We start from the raw sequence: 19466 nt of genomic DNA, 5'->3' as shown, positions 1-19466 counted from the left end.
GTAGTGGTTTGCTGGATTGATAAAAAAATAAAAATAAAAAAATCGATTAAAAAAAAAAAAAAAAAGAATCGATTCTGAATCGCACAATGTATTCGAATCGATTTTTCCCACACCCCTACTAATCATAGTAGTATCGACTAAATACGTGCCTGTACTTGATATCATTGCAGGTGGTTCTTTTTGAGAACCACAGTTTTATATCGCACAACTTTACGCCTTAAAGTTTGTCTAAGTCTAAATCTAAGTCAAACCGTTCAAATTTCCTACCTGAATATGTTCACGTGCTCATGATATACCGTGACGCTGCAATACCCATTTAGCCTTTTCATCACAGCTGGCGGAGTCCAAAATGTTACGAGATCATCATGTTCAGCCTTTTTACGCGGCACAGAAAGGAGTCTTTCACTGTGAGATTTAGGAGATGCTATCAGCCGTGACCTGGGGGGCAACGCTGAGCCCGGTGACATAGGCGCAACACTAAGACCTCAGTGCTAAGACAAAAAAGACGCTTGTTTGTTTAGCATGAAAACATAAGTCCTGTTCGTCATTGTGGTCTTTCGAACAAAGCTCTCTCTTTCGCTTTGCGCACTTTTTTTTTTTTTTTTTGCACAACTCATCTGTTTGGAAGCTCTTGTTTAGTTTTGTTATTTCGAGGACGGTAAGGAGGGGGTTGGGTGAGATGTCAAGATAGAGGCATGTGATTGCCGTAGCAGAAACGTTCTCACCTGCCTTTTGCAGTCAGAACATTCCTCTGTGCTGACCTGTCGTTTCCTCTGTGAGCACAAGGCCCGTTCTTTCCTGTCACAGTGTGTGGAGCCTTTAACACAAACATTACATTTTTATTATTTCTCAGCGAATATTGGCAGCCCTCCGTGACCCTGCAGGGGATCAAGTCGTTTGCAAAATGAATGATGGCTGACCAATGGCAGCTCTGCTTCCCCCTGCAGGTGTGAAATGTAACTAACTTTTGAAGAGAGTAGGAAAATAGGAAGTCAAATTGTCATACTATTCAAATTTAAGTGTGAATTGATGAAGACAAGAACATCGCTCTAACACGGAGGTCTGCAGGGGGGTAGTGATGTATTTAGTTGATTAGGTTATTCATATATATTATTTTTTAAATACACATTAACATTGAGCTAACACACTTTGATATTGTTTATAAAAAGCCCTTGATATGGACACCCTACTCCAGAAGTGTCTACGTTGTTTTCACTGAGGGCCACATCAAGGGCCGCGTCTAACAGGGACTACTATTATTACACAATTTTTAAAATTAACTTTATGAGTTGTTTTTTTTAAACTAAAATGTAAAAACATATATGGTAAGTGTACTCTTTATTGTACACTTGTTTTACCATATTTGAGTTACTGTCTAGAAGTTTGGGGAAATACATATAGGACGAACATCCAACCACCATTCATAATGCAAAAAAGGGCCATCAGACTGATCCATAACACAGGACCCCTGTTTTTATTTATAAAAACATTTGATTTAAAACTACCAGATCTCATCCAACTCAAGACTGCCCAAATGATTTATAAAGCAAGTAAAGATTTACTTCCAACAGGGTTACAGAGAAGATTTTTACAAAGAGAAGGGAATTATAATTTAAGAGGAGAACTACTTTTTAAGATCCAATATTGTAGAACAACGCAGAAACGAATGAGTATAACAATAGCAGGGGTTAAAATATGGAACTGTTTAAAGGATGAAATAAAACACAGCACCAACATAAACCAGTTTAAAAAGCTTTTTAAATCATTTATCATTAGTAAATATAAGAAGGAAGAGCAAACATTGTTTTAGAAAGACAATAATATATATGTATATAAATACAATTTATGATTTCATAATTATACATATAGGTTATATTAAAATGTATATATTACCACTTTATATGGAATTTAAATAAATTGTGTATATATATATATATATATATATATATATATATATATATACACATGTACAAATGTATATGTTTGATTTAAATGTTAAACTGTGTATATGAGACGTGTGCTACATATATGTTGCTTATATATTGTTTAAAAAAAAAGTAATATAAGTGAAGCATGTTTTAGATTTTATATATTTTGAACCTTGTTCTTGTTGTGATGGGGTAGGTTTACATAAGCGTTGCTTCAACCTACACCCTTTCGGCTCATCCATCCATCCATTTCTACCGCTTATTCCCTTTCGGAGTCGCGGGGGGCGCTGGCGCCTATCTCAGCTACAATCGGGCGGAAGGCAGGGTACACCCTGGACAAGTCGCCACCTCATCGCAGGGCCAACACAGATAGACAGACAACATTCACACTCACATTCACACACTAGGGCCAATTTAGTGTTGCCAATCAACCTATCCCCAGGTGCATGTCTTTGGAAGTGGGAGGAAGCCGGAGTACCCGGAGGGAACCCACGCATTCACGGGGAGAACATGCAAACTCCACACAGAAAGATCCCGAGCCTGGATTTGAACCCAGGACTGCAGGACCTTCGTATTGTGAGGCAGACGCACTAACCCCTCTTCCACCGTGAAGCCCCCTTTCGGCTCAATCATTGCTCAAATGAGTGGTTTTTTTTCTTTTCTTGTTGTTGTTCTTTGTTTTATGTGAAGATTGCCGGAAAAAAAAAATACAAGTTGCAATAATTTCACTTCAAAATTTAATTTATATTACTGTAAATGGAAAAACAGTACTGCTGGTTCTTTTTCGGGTGGTGGGAGGGGAGGTGTTCAGCTCAGTTGCCAGAATTTGACTGTCAAATGTACATTTGTTTTTTACTATAAATTAAAAAAATAAAAAAAAATTACAGTAAAATTTTGTCACCTGAGCTGCCAGTTTGTTTTTTGTTTTTTTTACCGTAAATTTTTCGTTGTATTACTGTAAATGCCAAAACGGCATCACGGTTTATTACAGTAAAACCAGTACTGTTTATTTCATTTTGAGAAAAATGCTGTAAAAACCACAGTAAATTTCACAATTTTACCATGAAACTTATTGCTTCTTTTACATTGCACAATTTGATGGGTAACTTGCTTTGAAATCATTAGTAGTATTTATTTCTATTTAAAAAATAGTTTGAAAGTTTGATAATATATTTTTGCATAATTAGGCAATATTTAAGTTAAAATAATTTGCGATTACATGGAGTATATATACACTATATTGCCAAAAGTATTTGGCCACCTGCCCTGACTCACATATGATCCACCTTTTGCAGCTATTACAGCTTCAACTCTTCCGGGAAGATTGTCCACAAGGTTGGGGAGTGTGTTTATAGAAATTTTCCACCATTCTTTCAAAAGCTCATTGGTGAGGTCACACACTAATGTTGGTTGAGAAGGCCTGGCTCTCAGTCTCCGTTCTAATTCATCCCGAAGGTGTTCTATCGGGTTCAGGTTAGGACTCTGTGCAGGCCAGTCAATTTCATCCACACCAGACTCTGTCATCCATGTCTTTATGGACCTTGCTTTGTGCACTGGTGCACAGTCATGTTGGAAAAGGAAGGGGCCTGCTCTAAACTCTTCCCACACGATTGGGAGCATGGAATTGTCCAAATTTTTTGGGGTATCCTGGAGCATTCAAAGTTCCTTTCACTGGAACGAAAGGGCCTCACACCATAATTCCTCCTCCACCAAATTTCACACTCGGCACAATGCAGTTCTCCTGGCAACTTCCAAACCTAGACTCGTCCATCAGATTGTCAGATGGAAGAGCGTGATTCATCACTCCAGAGAACGTGTCTCTACTGCTCCAGAATCCAGTGGCAACATGCTTGGATGGGTAGCCAATTACTTTTGGCAATATAGTGGGCTTTTTTTTCTCCCAAAGTATCAGTCAATCAATCAATCAATGTTTATTTATATAGCCCCAAATCACAAATGTCTCAAAGGACTGCACAAATCATTACGACTACAACATCCTCGGAAGAACCCACAAAAGGGCAAGGAAAACTCACACCCAGTGGGCAGGGAGAATTCACATCCAGTGGGACGCCAGTGACAATGCTGACTATGAGAAACCTTGGAGAGGACCTCAGATGTGGGCAACCCCCCCCCCCTCTAGGGGACCGAAAGCAATGGATGTCGAGCGGGTCTAACATGATACTGTGAAAGTTCAATCCATAGTGGCTCCAACACAGCCGCGAGAGTTCAGTTCAAAGCGGATCCAAGACAGCAGCGAGAGTCCCGTCCACAGGAAACCATCTCAAGCGGAGGCGGATCAGCAGCGTAGAGATGTCCCCAACCGATACAGGCGAGCGGTCCATCCTGGGTCTCGACTCTGGACAGCCAGTACTTCATCCATGGTCATCGGACCGGACCCCCTCCACAAGGGAGGGGGGGACATAGGAGAAAGAAAAGAAGCGGCAGATCAACTGGTCTAAAAAGGAGGTCTATTTAAAGGCTAGAGTATACAGATGAGTTTTAAGGTGAGACTTAAATGCTTCTACTAGTAGAAAGAAAGAATACATTTAGTAAGAAAAGTAACAGTACTTTATTGATACATATTAGTTCAAGGCTTTCGAGGGCCAAATAAAATGAACTGGTGGGCCACATCTGGACCCCGGGCCTTGAATTAGACACCTGTGCACTATTCACTCTACTTTGCTCTTTTAAAATAAAAACAACACTATATTATCGTATTCATGTTAGTATTTAAGATAGATAGCAATTAGCACTCTAGTTACCAGCTAACGATTAGCGCTGTAGTTGTCAGCTGGTAAACAACGCACCAGTTGCTAGCTAGCGATTGGTGCGGCAGCTCTTTGCCAGCAAGCTATTAACGGCACGTTAATAGCTGTTTTTTGAATATCTTAGTATTGCACAATAACAAGGTCCGAGTTTAATATTAAACCCCATTTTTTTTTTAAAGATATATACTGTAAGTAAGGGTCTCTGCTCTAGCGCTCCATCAGTTTAGGGGTCCTTGGCCTGGACAATGTTGAAGACCCCTGCTCTCACATATAAAGTGCCTGGTAGTGGGTTACAAATTACTTTGTTGGATTAATTGATGTCATCAACAAAATCGGTCCTGGTCTGTTTTTTTCAAGATAGCATAACATTAACATGATTTTTAACTGTTAGTTTAGGGTCCAGTTATTACACACAGTATTTTTGCCTATATGTTTGTAAAGGTAAATGTTCAAATCAATGGTTATTTTTAGGGATCTCCTATAATATCGGACAGCAGAATATTATCGGCCGATAAATGCCTTAAAATTTAATATCGGAAATTATCAGTATCAGTTTCAAAAAGTAAAATTCATGACTTTTTAAAACGCCGCTGTATGAACAAACGTAGGGAGAAGTATTTTTGCCTAATTGTTTGTAAAGGTAAACGTTCAAATCAATGGTTATTTTTAGGGATGTCTTAGAATATCGGACTGCCGATGTTATCGGCCGATAAATGCTTTAAAACTTAATATCGGAAATTATCGGTTTCAAAATTATCGGTATCGGTCTCAAAAAGTAAAATGTATGACTTTTTAAAACGAACGTAGGGAGAAGTACATGGCGCCAATAAACCTTAAAAGCACTGCCTTTGCGTGTCGACCCAGTCACATAATATCTTCAGCTTTTCACACACACAAGTGAATGCAACACATACTTGGTCAACAGCCATACAGGTCACATTGAGGGTGGCCATATAAAAAACGTTAACACTGTTACAAATATGCGCCACACTGTGAACCCACACCAAACAAGAATGACATACACACATTTCGGGAGAACATCCACACCGTAACTACATAAACACAACAGAACAAATACCCAGAAACCCTTGCAGGTCTAATTCTTCCAGGATTGCTACATTATACACCCCTACCCCCCACCCCAACCTTCTTATGTTCTCTAAGGCAGTGTTTTTCAACCACTGTGCCGTGAGATACGATCTGGTGTGCCCTAGGAGATGATCTAATTTCACCTATTTGGGGTAAAAAATGTTTTTTGCAAACCAGTAATTGTAGTCTGCAAATGATGTGTTGGTGGTGTCTAGAGTAACCGTGTAATACTCTTCCATATCAGTAGGTGCCAGCCTGTAGCTAATTGCTTTGTAGATGTTGGAAACAGCGGGAGGCAGTGTGAAGGTAAAACGGGTATTTAATGCTTAAACAAAAAAATAAACAAAAAAGTGAGTGCCTCTAAGAAAAGGCATTGAAGCTTAGGAACCAAACTGAAACTGAACTACAAAGCAAACAAAACCAGAATGCTGGACGACAGCAAAGACTTACTGCGGAGCAAAGACGGCGTCCACAAAGTACATCCGTATATGACACTCAACAATGTCCCCACAAAGAAGGATAATCCATCCATTTCCTACCGCTTATTCCCTTCAGGGTCACTGGAGCCCATCTCAGCTACAATCAGGCGGAAGGCGGTGTACACCCTGGACAAGTCACCACCTCATCACAGGGTAAAAACAACTGAAATATTCTTGATTGCTAAAACAAAGTAGATGCGGGAAATATCGCTCAAAGGAAGACATGAAACTGCTTGCTGGAAAATGCCCAAAAAATAGGAGCGCAAGACAAGAAGTAAAACACTACACACATGAAAAGAGCAAAAAAGTCCAAATAAGTCAGAGTGTGATGTGACAGGTGACAGTACACCTACTTTGAGACAAGAGCTGTAGTGATGCATGCTTGGTTATGCTTTAAAGTCATATCCAACAATTGCGACAACGACTTTTTACTGTCAACTGACTTTCGTTTTTTAGAGATTTCTGCTGGTGGTGTGCCTCCGGATTTTTCCAACGCAAAAAATGTGCTTTGGCTCAAGAAAGGTTGAAAAACACTGCTCTAAGGGAGAGCATGTCCCAAATTCCAAGCTGCTGTTTTGAGGTATGTTAAAAAAATAATGCACTTTGTGACTTCAGTAATAAATATGGCAGTGCCAGGTTGGCATTTTTTCCATAACTTGAGTTGATTTATTTTGGAAAACCTTGTTACATTGTTTAATGCATCCAGCGGGGCATCACAAAAAAAATTAGGCATAAGAATGGGTTGATTCCACGACTGTATGTATCAGTATCTGTTGATAACGGAATAGGTAATTAAGAGTTGGACAATATCGGAATATCGGATATCGGCAAAAAAGCCATTACCGGACATCTCTAATTATTTTGCCACATATTGTGAATAACCAAGTCAGTTGAACACTAGAGATGGGATTTTTGGCCCTTTGAAGAGAGACAGATCATGAGGATCCTTTTTTTTTACTGTATATTTAATAATTAAAATATACACTGTAAAAAATGACTACGGCACGCGGTAGCTAAATAGCAACAGTAAAACACTTTAAAATCAAAACGTTTGTCACAGTAGTAAATGCAGCACATTCCTGCAAACCAAAAAACAGTAATTAACCTAAATTACTATAGTCATAATAAGTACAAACCACATTACTTCACTGTGAAAATAATGAAAAATTGTAAAATGCCTTTGCAAATACCGTAATATAAAAAGCATGTAAATACTCCAACTTTACGGTAATTTGTCTAAATTAAAGATTTTGCAGATTGTACATTTAAATATACAGCAAATATTCAGCAAAATCATTTATAACGCAAGAATAAGTTGAATATGTGTTTTTTTTTTGTTTTGTATAACAAGCTGGAGGGTTGGATGGTTGTTTTCAAGGAAAAACAAACCTAATTAAAGTGCGACTAAGGCCTCAGAGAACTTGTTTATGCTGACCTCTGCAGTATGCGGACATAAAATGATATTGTTGATTGATCTTAGTCCCAACTTTGACAATTTTGCCCGTAGTATTGCATTTTGTGGTCAAACGTAAAACCATTACAGGTTGAACACTAGCTCTTGAACGTCAATTTTGTTTGGCTGCAGTCAAAAGAAGAAACCAATGTTAGATGGCAGCCTCTTGTTATGCGTAGTCCAGATGCTTAGTGGTCTGCCATGACCCACACAGCAGACCTAAACCTAAAGCTGACAAATAAAGTCAACTGCAGCCACAAATGGCCGTTCTAATGCTGGTGGGGGTTCTCGTTTTTGCACACAAGATGGCTTCCTTCTTTATATCTTCTCAGAGATTAAAAATAAGAAATCTTCAATATGTACAAAGAACTTCACTCAAAAAAAGGCTCCAACATAAGTAAAGTACTCTAGTTGTTAGTAGTACATTCTATTGTATTGTTTTATTACAATATTCATTATCTAAAAAAACTTATTTTCTTTTTAAAAAGGATGTTACATGTTAAAATTGTGTTTTGGGTGGCCAAGCACCAATTGCATTAATTTAATTTGATTTTATTGGGAGACGATTCAATTAAGCTTGTAAGCTGAAGTACTACGGTACACACAAATTTTAGTTACTCAGTAAATATTTGTCGCCGGCTATTGTGCATGCAGGTGTAAATACAGATGGATTGTTGGTCAAGATTACAAAAGTCAGCCGTTTTAAATGGTGAGAAGTCTTCGAGTGTTTGGATGCTATGTTAATTTATTCTTAAGGTTTCCCCTTCCGCATCCTGCACTGCCTGTGTGTGTGTGTGTGTGTGTGTGTGTGTGTGTGGTGGGGGCGGGGGATGTCAGCTATTGTCTACTACTGAAGTTTTTGGTTTCATTGTTGAACACTGGACTACACAATGATTAAATCCTTGATAAGTCATACCAGTGGTTCTCAAATGGGGGTACACGTACCCCTGGGGGTACTTGAAGGTATGCCAAGGGGTACGTGAGATTTTTGAAAAATATTCTAGAAATAGCAACAATTCAAAAATCCTTTATATATATTTATTGAATAATACGTCAACAAAATATGAATGTAAGTTCATAAACTGTGAAAAGAAATGCAACAATGCAATATTCAGTGTTAACAGCTAGATTTTTTGTGGACATGTTCCATAAATATTGATGTTAAAGATTTCTTTTTTTGTGAAGAAATGTTTAGAATTATGTTAATGAATCCAGATGGATCTCTATTAAAATCCCCAAAGAGGGCACTTTAAGTTGATGATTACTTCTATGTGTAGAAATCTTTATTTATAATTGAATCACTTGTTTATTTTTCAACAAGCTTTATATCCATCCATCCATTTCCTACCGCTTATTCCCTTTTGGGGTCGCTGGCGCCTATCTCAGCTACAATCGGGCGGAAGGCGGGGTACACCCTGGACAAGTCGCCACCTCATCGCAGGGCCAACACAGATGGACAGACAACATTCACACTCACATTCACACACTAGGGCCAATTTAGTGTTGCCAATCAACCTATCCCCAGGTGCATGTCTTTGGAAGTGGGAGGAAGCCGGAGTACCCGGAGGGAACCCACGCATTCACGGGGAGAACATGCAAACTCCACACAGAAAGATCCCGACCCAGGATTGCAGGACCTTCTTATTGTGAGGCAGACGGTGGCAGAGGGGTTAGTGCGTCTGCCTCATAATACGAAGGTCCTGCAAGCTTTATATATTTTTTTCCAAATAGTTCAAGAAAGACCACTACAAATGAGCCATATTTTGCACTGTTATACAATTGAAAAAAACAGAAACTGATGACATAGTGCTGTATTTTACTTCTTTATCTCTTTTTTTCAACCAAAAATGCTTTGCTCTGATTAGGGGGTACTCGAATTAAAAAAAATTTCACAGGGGGTGCATCACTGAAAAAAGTTTGAGAACCACTGGGTTAGAAGATATGGTGGATAAGTTAGAAAAAAAGGTGAATATAAAAATGTAATTCAACTGGACCATCAAAGGAAGATCTTTTTGTAAAAAACACGGGTGAAGCAACCTTAAATGTGGGCTTCCCCTGTCAAATCTGGCCTTCCGCGTATTCTCCGATCAACTTAAGTACTTTGGTTCTCACACACCTTTTAGGCGGGACTAAGTTCATTATATTGGACTGGATATCGGACAACACCCATTGAGATGAGGATAAATTCACATTGTTGTTTTCTTGAGTGCGACCACAGCGGAAGAGGATCGCCCGTATATCGGCAGTTTTAAACAACCTGGTATCAACGGCCGTTCAAAGCATCTGGACAGATGCGACTATTTTGGGCTTGGTTGGTACAGCGGCTGTGCCAGCAACTTGAGTGTTGCAGGTTCGATCCCCACTTCCGCCATCCTGGTCACTGCCCTTGTGTCCCTGGGCAAGACACTGTACCCACCTGCTCCCAGTGCCCACCCATACTGGTTTAAATGTAACTTACAGTAGATAATAGGTTGCACTATGTAAAGTGCTTTGAGTCACCAGAGAAAAGCACTATATATAAATATAATTCACTTCACTTATTGAAAAGAAAATACACAATGTAGCCTTGATCAATTAATTCAGTTCTTTTGACAGTTAATATACAAATGACACATTCCATTGTCCAAGCAAAGAAGATTTGTCAATCTGTGTACAGTGTATGTACACCAAATTGTAGTCTCTACATTTGACCCATCCTCTCTTAAGGAGCAGTGGGCAGCCATCGTACATTTAAACACACAAACTTCGGCTTCACAAACCTGTGTACTTAACAGAACTCTTAAAGGCCTACTGAAATGAGATTTTCTTATTTAAACGGGGATAGCAGGTCCATTCTATGTGTCATACTTGATCATTTCGCGATATTGCCATATTTTTGCTGAAAGGATTTGGTAGAGAACATCGACGATAAAGTTCGCAACTTTTGGTCGCTCATAAAAAAGCCTTGCCTGTACAGGAAGTCGCAGACGATGTGCGCGTGACGTCACGGGTTGTAGGGCTCCTCACATCCTCACATCGTTTATAATCATAGCCTCCAGCAACAAGAGCGATTCGGACTGAGAAAATAACAATTTCTACATTAATTCGAGCGAGGATGAAAGAATCGTGGATGGGGATAGTGAGAGTGAAAGACTAGGAAAACAAAAAAGGCAAGGGGAGTGGGAGCGATTCAGATGTTATCCTTTATCTGCTTATTGTGTTACTAGTGTTTTAGTGAGATTATAAAGTCATACCTGAAAGTCGGAGGGGTTTGGTGACCGCCAGTGTCTCTGAGTGAAGCCATGGAGGAGCCAAGAAAGTCGCAGCTGCCTCTTTGACAGCTGCAGGAGGACGCAAGCTCCGCTCATGTCTCCGGTAAGAGCCGACTTATTACCACAATTTTATCACCGAAACCTGCCGGTTGACATTCGGTAGAGAAACATGTTCGCTTGACCGCTCTGTTCCGTATCCAAGCTTCACAACAAACAAAGAAACACCGGCTGTGTTTTGGTTGCTAAAGGCAGCTGCAATCCACCGCTTTCCACCAACTGCATTCTTCTTTATAGTCTCCATTATTAATTGAACAAATTGCAAAAGATTCAGCAACACAGATGTCCAAAATACTGTTTAATTATGCGATTAAAGCAGACGACTTTTAGCCATGAGTAGTGCTGGGATAAAATGTCCGCTCCAACAATAACGTTACAAGCACGCGTCAACATAAGCGTCATCATTCCGCAAAGTTTTAAACAGACACTTCGCGGGAAATTTAAAATTGCAATTTAGTAAACTAAACCGGCCGTATTGGCATGTGTTGCAATGTTAAGATTTCATCATTGATATATAAACTATCAGACTGCGTACATCAGGGTATTATGATGACCATAAAGTGAAACAAAGTTTCATCAACGTAGTTATATTCACATCCAACTGGAAGAAGAAGCTGTTGTAGCGTGCATACACACACTACAATGGGAGCGGAGAGTATTCAGACCCCTTTAAATGTTTCACATTTACAGCCTCAAGTCTTTTTGAATACGATGCCACAGGCTTGGCACATCTGTCTTTGACTAGTTTCGCTCGTTCCGCTTTGCAGCACCTTTCAAGCTCCATTAGATTGGTTGGGAAATGTCTCTCCATTTATCATTCTCTCTATCTTGACCTGTTTCACAATTCCTGCCACTGAACAACATCCCCACAGAAGGATCCTGCCACCACACCACCGTGCTTCACTGGAGGGATGGCATTGGCCTAGTGATGAGCTTTGCCTGGTTTCCTCTAAACATGATACCTGGTATTCACGCCAAAGAGTTCAATCTTTGTCTAATCAGACCAGAGAATGTTGTTTCTAATAGTCTGAGGGTCTTTCAGGTGCATTTTGCCAAACTTTTATTTTTACAAAGAAATGGCCATTCCACCAAACAGGTCTGATTGGTGGTTTGTTGCAGAGATAGTTGTCCTTCTGGAAGGTTCTCCTGTCTCCACAGAGGAATGCTCCTTGATCCCGAAGTACATGTCAAATTACTTCCTTAACGTAAATGACCGCCATAACCACAACACCAGGGGGAGCTCCACAAACCACGTTAAACCCAGATTTCGATCTAACAAAGGTCTTAACTCATTCTCTTTCTATGCCACATCAATGTGGAATGCACTCCCAACAGGTATAAAAGTGAGTGCAACTCTATATTCCTTCAAAACCGCTCTAAAACAACACCTCCAGGCAACTTCAACACTTTACTAATACCCTCCTCCATTCACATCCCATCTCCCCGGATTATAAACAACTCAAATGTACTTCTAATGTATATACTTGTTCTTATGCTATGTGAACTCACTATGTTCTCTGCTGGCTGTACATATCCTACTAAATAAGACCTACACTGTTTCAATGTCCACATTTCTCTGTTGATGCAATTGTTGATGACTGAAGTTCTGATATCAACCGAGGCTCCTCATCCCACCCCCCGGATTGTAAATAATGTAAATAATTCAATGTACATACTATGATGATTAACTTGTGTGATGACTGTATTATGTTGATAGTATATATTTGTACCATGAATTGATTAACGTGGACCCCGACTTAAACAAATTGAAAAACTTATTCGGGTGTTACCATTTAGTGGTCAATTGTACGGAATATGTACTGTACTGTGCAATCTACTAATAAAAGTATCAATCAATCAATCAATCAATGCTGTAGCTCTGACAGAGTGACCATCGGGTTCTTGGTCACCTCCCTGACTAGACTAAGATGAATGCAGCAATTGACAGAGACATCCAGAATGAAAACCTACCTTACATACTGTATTGAAGTATGGGGGAATACTTACAACACAATTAATCTTCTGATCATATTACAGAAAAGAGCTGTGCGGATCATTCACAACGTTGTTTTTTTTTTAAACATACTCATAATCTGTTTATGCAATCAAAGTTGCTCAAATTCGATGATTTTGTTAAATTTAATAATAATCTTATATAACACATTTAATAAATCATTGTCAATTAATCTACAATGTTTTTTTTATAAGAGTGCAGGCACATAACTTGAGAGGCTTTGAATATTTCTTATTGCCGAGAGCTCAAACCACTCATAAACCTTTTTGTGTGTCTGTATGCGGAGTAAAACTATGGAACAAACTGGACTGCCAACGCAAGCAACGCCAAACTATTAATCGATCTAAACTATAACTTTATGAATTTCTTTAATAGGAAAATTGAAGTTATTAGAAAGGAGATTAAAGACAATGCGTCCCAGCAACAATTGGGTTCTATTAACACAGATACGACTGTATATACAGCGGATACTGCCCTCCAAAATAGTTTCTCTTGTTTTGAGGAAATAGCATTAGAAGAATTGTTACAACGTGTCAAACAAACAACATGTTTACTTGATCCACTTCCTGGGAAACTTATCAAGGAGCTCTTTGTATTATTAGGTCCATCAGTGCTAAATATTATTAATTTATCACATTCCTCTGGCACTGTTCGCCTAGCATTCAAAAAAGTGGTTATTCATCCTCTCCTTAAAAGACCTAACCTCGATCCTGACCTCATGGTAAACTACCGACCGGTGTCTCACCTTCCCTTTATTTCGAAAATCCTCGAAAAAATTGTTGCAGAGAAGCTAAATGAACACTTAGCGTCTAACAATCTATGTGAAACCCTTCAATCCGGTTTCAGGGCAAATCACTCCACGGAGACAGCCCTCGCAAAATTGACTAATGATCTATTGGCTAACATTGGATTCTCATGCGTCATCAATGTTGTTGCTCCTCGATTCTTAGCGCTACTTTCCATACCGTCGATCATATTATTTTATTAGAACATATCAAAACACGAATTGGTATGTCGGACTTAGCCCTGTCTTGGTTTAACTCTTATCTTATCGACAGGATGCAGTGCGTCACCCATAACAATGTGACCTCGGACTATGTTAAGGTAACGTGTGGAGTTCCCCAGGGTTCGGTCCTTGGCCCTGCACTCTTCAGCATCTACATGCTGCCGCTAGGTGACATCATATGCAAATACGGTGTTAGCTTTCACTGTTATGCTGATGACACCCAACTCTACATGTCCCTAAAGCTGACCAACACGCCGGATTGTAGTCAGTTGGAAGCGTGTCTGAATGAAATTAAACAATGGATGTCCGCTAACTTTTTGCAACTCAACGCCCAAAAAACGGAAATGGTGATTATCGGTCCTGCTAGACACTGACCTCTATTTAATAATACAACTTTAACATTTGACAACCAAACAATTAAACAAGGCGACTCGGTAAAGAATCTGGGTATTATCTTCGACCCAACTCTCTCCTTTGAGTCACACATTAAAAGCGTTACTAAAACGGCCTTCTTCCATCTCTGTAATATCGCTAAAATTCGCTCCATTTTGTCCACTAAAGACGCTGAGATCATTATCCATGCGTTTGTTACGTCGCGTCTTGATTACTGTAACGTATTAATTTCGGGTCTCCCCATGTCTAGCATTAAAAGATTACAGTTGGTACGAAATGCGGCTGCTAGACTTTTGACAAGAACAAGAAAGTTTGATCACATTACGCCTGTACTGGCTCACCTGCACTGGCTTCCTGTGCACTTAAGATGTGACTTTAAAGTTTTACTACTTCCGTATAAAATACAAACCCCGTTTACATATGAGTTGGGAAACTGTGTTAGATGTAAATATAAACGGAATACAATAATTTGCAAATCATTTTCAACCCATATTCAGTTGAATATGCTACAAAGACAACATATTTGATGTTCAAACTGATAAATATTTTTTTTTTGCAAATAATCATTAACTTTAGAATTTTATGCCAGCAACACGTGACAAAGAAGTTGGGAAAGGTGGCAATAAATACTGATAAAGTTGAGGAATGCTCATCATACACTTATATGGAACATCCCGCAGGTGTGCAGGCTAATTAGGAACAGTCGGGTGCCATGATTGGGAATAAAAGCAGCTTCCATGAAATGATAAGTAATTCACAAACAAGGATGGGGTGAGGGTCACCACTTTGTAAGCAAATCGTCGAACAGTTTTAGAACATTTCTCAACGAGCTATTGCAAGGAATTTAGGGATTTTACCATCTGCGGTCCGTAAAGTCATTAAAAGGTTCAGAGAATCTGGAGAAATCACTGCACGTAATTGATGATATTACAGACGTTTGGTCCCTCAGGCGGTACTGCATCAAAAACCGACAGTGAGTAAAGGATATCACCACATGGGCTCAGGAACACTTTATAAAACCACTGTCAATAACTACAGTTGGTCGCTACATCTGTAAGTGCATGTTAAAAATACATCCATTTTCTATCGCTTATTCCCTTCAGGGTTGCGGGGGGCGGTGGAGCCTATCTCAGCTACAATCAGGTGGAAGGCAGGGTACACCCTGGACAACTCACCACCTCATCGCAGGGCCAACACAGATAGACACTCACATTCACACACTCGTGCCAATTTATTGTTGCCAATCAACCTATCCCCAGGTGCATGTCTTTGGAGGAAGCCGGAGTACCCGGAGGGAACCCACGCAGTCACGGGGAGAACATGCAAACTCCACACAGAAAGATCCCGTGCCCGCAGGGGTAAGTGCATATGCCACACAATATGAAGGCGGTATGTTAAGCTTTGGAAATGACAGTGCACCACAGTGACATCATCACAAGTCTGTTTGTTTGTGCCGTATACACGCATAACCTGAGTGGAGAGTTTTGGATCTCTACACTTTGGTCGGCGTTTGCAAAACTCTGCGTTTTTAAAGACAAAAGTATGCCTTTGCATGTGGACTAGAGGCTTGAACGCGGAGATAAGTATGCGTTTAAGAACGCCCAATTTTAGCTCCAAAATTTAGGCGGGCCTGCATCAGTCTGGTGGCGTGCCCTACAGAAGACTTGAGGCAATTTTATATTGCGTTGTATGTCTTTTGATACCATCTTTATCTCGAATCACAAGTTTTTAGATTTAAAGGAATGATTGCACGCTGTCTGTGCGGGGAATTGGGCTCCAGTTCTGTGGATGACAACACACACACACTCTTAAGTCTGGTGATGGCAAGGGGGCGTTTCGAGTAGAGTTTTTTATCCACCGATTACTCAAAAATTAAATAATATTATGGGAAATGACTGCCAGATTTATTGTCATGAGCAAAAAAATTACATAAAGAAACTTGCAAATAAAATGTTGGTCATCTGTACGCTCTGGGTCCCTTAAAAGTAGGAACACTTAAAACCTACAATATGCCTGTGAGGTAGTAAGTGTTGAATGGAAATTTTCTTACCAACACTTATCAAAAAATACTAAAGGCAGACTCAGGTAAATATAACATTTTACTGTCTGAAACTAATTGATGTTAAGTAAAAGGCCTACCGAAATGAGATTTTCTTATTTAAACGGGGATAGCAGGTCCATTCTATGTGTCATACTTGATCATTTCGCGATATTGCCATATTTTTGCTGAAAGGATTTAGTAGAGAACATCGACGATAAAGTTCGCAACTTTTGGTCGCTAATGAAAAAAACCTTGCCTTTACCGGAAGTAGCAGACGATGTGCACGTGACGTCACGGGTTGTAGGGCTCCTCACATCCTTACATTGTTTACAATTATAGCCAGCAGCAGCTAGAGCTATTCGGACCGAGAAAGCGACAATTTCCCCATTAATTTGAGCAAGGATGAAAGATTCGTGGATGAGGAAATTTAGAGTAAAGGACTATAAAAAAAAAAATACAAAAATAAAAAAAGTTTAAAAAAATAAAAAAAGGCGATTGCAGTAGGAGCGATTCAGATGTTATTAGACACATTTACTAGTATAATTCTGGAAAATCCTTTATCTGCTTATTGTGTTACTAGTGTTTTAGTGAGATTATAAAGTCATACCTGAAAGTCGGGGGGGGGGGGGGGTGACCGCCAGTGTCTCTGAGTGAAGCCATGGAGGAGCCAAGAAAGTCGCAGCTGCCCCTTTGACAGCTGCAGGAGGACGCAAGCTCCGCTCATGTCTCCGGTAAGAGCCGACTTATTACCAAAATGTTCTCACCGAAACCTGCCGGTTGACATATGGTAGAGAAACATGTTTGCTTGACCGCTCTGTTCCATATTAAAGCTTCACAACAAACAAAGAAACACCAGCTGTGTTTTGGTTGCTAAAGGCAGCTGCAATCCACCGCTTTCCACCAACAGCATTCTTCTTTATAGTCTCCATTATTAATTGAACAAATTGCAAAAGATTCAGCAACACAGATGTCCAAAATACTGTGTAATTATGCGATTAAAGCAGACGACTTTTAGCCATGAGTAGTGCTGGGATAAAATGTCCGCTCCAACCAATAATGTCACAAGCACGCGTCAACATAAGCGCCATCATTCCGCAACGTTTTCAACAGACACTTCGCGGGAAATTTAAAATTGCAATTTAGTAAACTAAAAAGGCCGTATTGGCATGTGTTGCAATGTTAATATTTCATCATTGATATATAAACTATCAGACTGCGTGGTCGGTAGTAGTGGGTTTCAGTAGGCCTTTAACATCACTAATAACATCAGGGTATTATGATGACCATAAAGTGAAACAAAGTTTCATCAACGTAGCATTATTCACATCCAACTGGAAGAAGAAGAAACGACAATTTCCCCATTAATTTGAGCAAGGATGAAAGATTCATGGATGAGGAAATTTAGAGTAAAGGACTAGAAAAAAAAATACAAAAATAAAAAAAGTTTAAAAAAATAAAAAAAGGCGATTGCAGTAGGAGCGATTCAGATGTTATTAGACACATTTACTAGTATAATTCTGGAAAATCCTTTATCTGCTTATTGTGTTACTAGTGTTTTAGTGAGATTATAAAGTCATACCTGAAAGTCGGGGGGGGGGGGGGGGGGGTGACCGCCAGTGTCTCTGAGTGAAGCCATGGAGGAGCCAAGAAAGTCACAGCTGCCCCTTTGACAGCTGCAGGAGGACGCAAGCTCCGCTCATGTCTCCGGTAAGAGCCGACTTATTACCAAAATGTTCTCACCGAAACCTGCCGGTTGACATATGGTAGAGAAACATGTTTGCTTGACCGCTCTGTTCCATATTAAAGCTTCACAACAAACAAAGAAACACCAGCTGTGTTTTGGTTGCTAAAGGCAGCTGCAATCCACCGCTTTCCACCAACAGCATTCTTCTTTATAGTCTCCATTATTAATTGAACAAATTGCAAAAGATTCAGCAACACAGATGTCCAAAATACTGTGTAATTATGCGATTAAAGCAGACGACTTTTAGCCATGAGTAGTGCTGGGATAAAATGTCCGCTCCAACCAATAATGTCACAAGCACGCGTCAACATAAGCGCCATCATTCCGCAACGTTTTCAACAGACACTTCGCGGGAAATTTAAAATTGCAATTTAGTAAACTAAAAAGGCCGTATTGGCATGTGTTGCAATGTTAATATTTCATCATTGATATATAAACTATCAGACTGCGTGGTCGGTAGTAGTGGGTTTCAGTAGGCCTTTAACATCACTAATAACATCAGGGTATTATGATGACCATAAAGTGAAACAAAGTTTCATCAACGTAGCATTATTCACATCCAACTGGAAGAAGAAGAAACGACAATTTCCCCATTAATTTGAGCAAGGATGAAAGATTCATGGATGAGGAAATTTAGAGTAAAGGACTAGAAAAAAAAATACAAAAATAAAAAAAGTTTAAAAAAATAAAAAAAGGCGATTGCAGTAGGAGCGATTCAGATGTCATTAGACACATTTACTAGTATAATTCTGGAAAATCCTTTATCTGCTTATTGTGTTACTAGTGTTTTAGTGAGATTATAAAGTCATACCTGAAAGTCGGGGGGGGGGGGGGGGTGGTGACCGCCAGTGCCTCTGAGTGAAGCCATGGAGGAGCCAAGAAAGTCGCAGCTGCCCCTTTGACAGCTGCAGGAGGACGCAAGCTCCGCTCATGTCTCCGGTAAGAGCCGACTTATTACCAAAATGTTCTCACCGAAAGTTTTAAACAGACACTTCGCGGGAAATTTAAAATTGCAATTTAGTAAACTAAAAAGGCCGTATTGGCATGTGTTGCAATGTTAATATTTCATCATTGATATATAAACTATCAGACTGCATGGTCGGTAGTAGTGGGTTTCAGTAAGCCTTTAACATCACTAATAACATCAGGGTATTATGATGACCATAAAGTGAAACAAAGTTTCATCAACGTAGCATTATTCACACCCAACTGGAAGAAGAAGAAGCAACAATTTCCCCATTAA

At 39.6% G+C, this 19466-nt stretch overlaps 1 protein-coding gene across 1 annotated transcript in view; it reads right to left on the bottom strand.

Annotated features, from left to right (window-relative positions):
• LOC133537964 (gap junction alpha-8 protein-like) overlaps positions 1–19466 on the bottom strand; it is a 135117-nt gene that overhangs the window by 32785 nt on the left and 82866 nt on the right. The window contains exon 2 of the mRNA XM_061879157.1: positions 726–817. The gene's annotated coding sequence lies outside the window, so the exon portion shown is untranslated. The remainder of the gene's footprint in view (positions 1–725; positions 818–19466) is intronic.

This window comes from Nerophis ophidion, linkage group LG19 (assembly GCF_033978795.1).
Source record: "Nerophis ophidion isolate RoL-2023_Sa linkage group LG19, RoL_Noph_v1.0, whole genome shotgun sequence".
NCBI lineage: Eukaryota > Metazoa > Chordata > Actinopteri > Syngnathiformes > Syngnathidae > Nerophis > Nerophis ophidion.
This window is presented reverse-complemented; position numbering and strand designations above follow the sequence as displayed.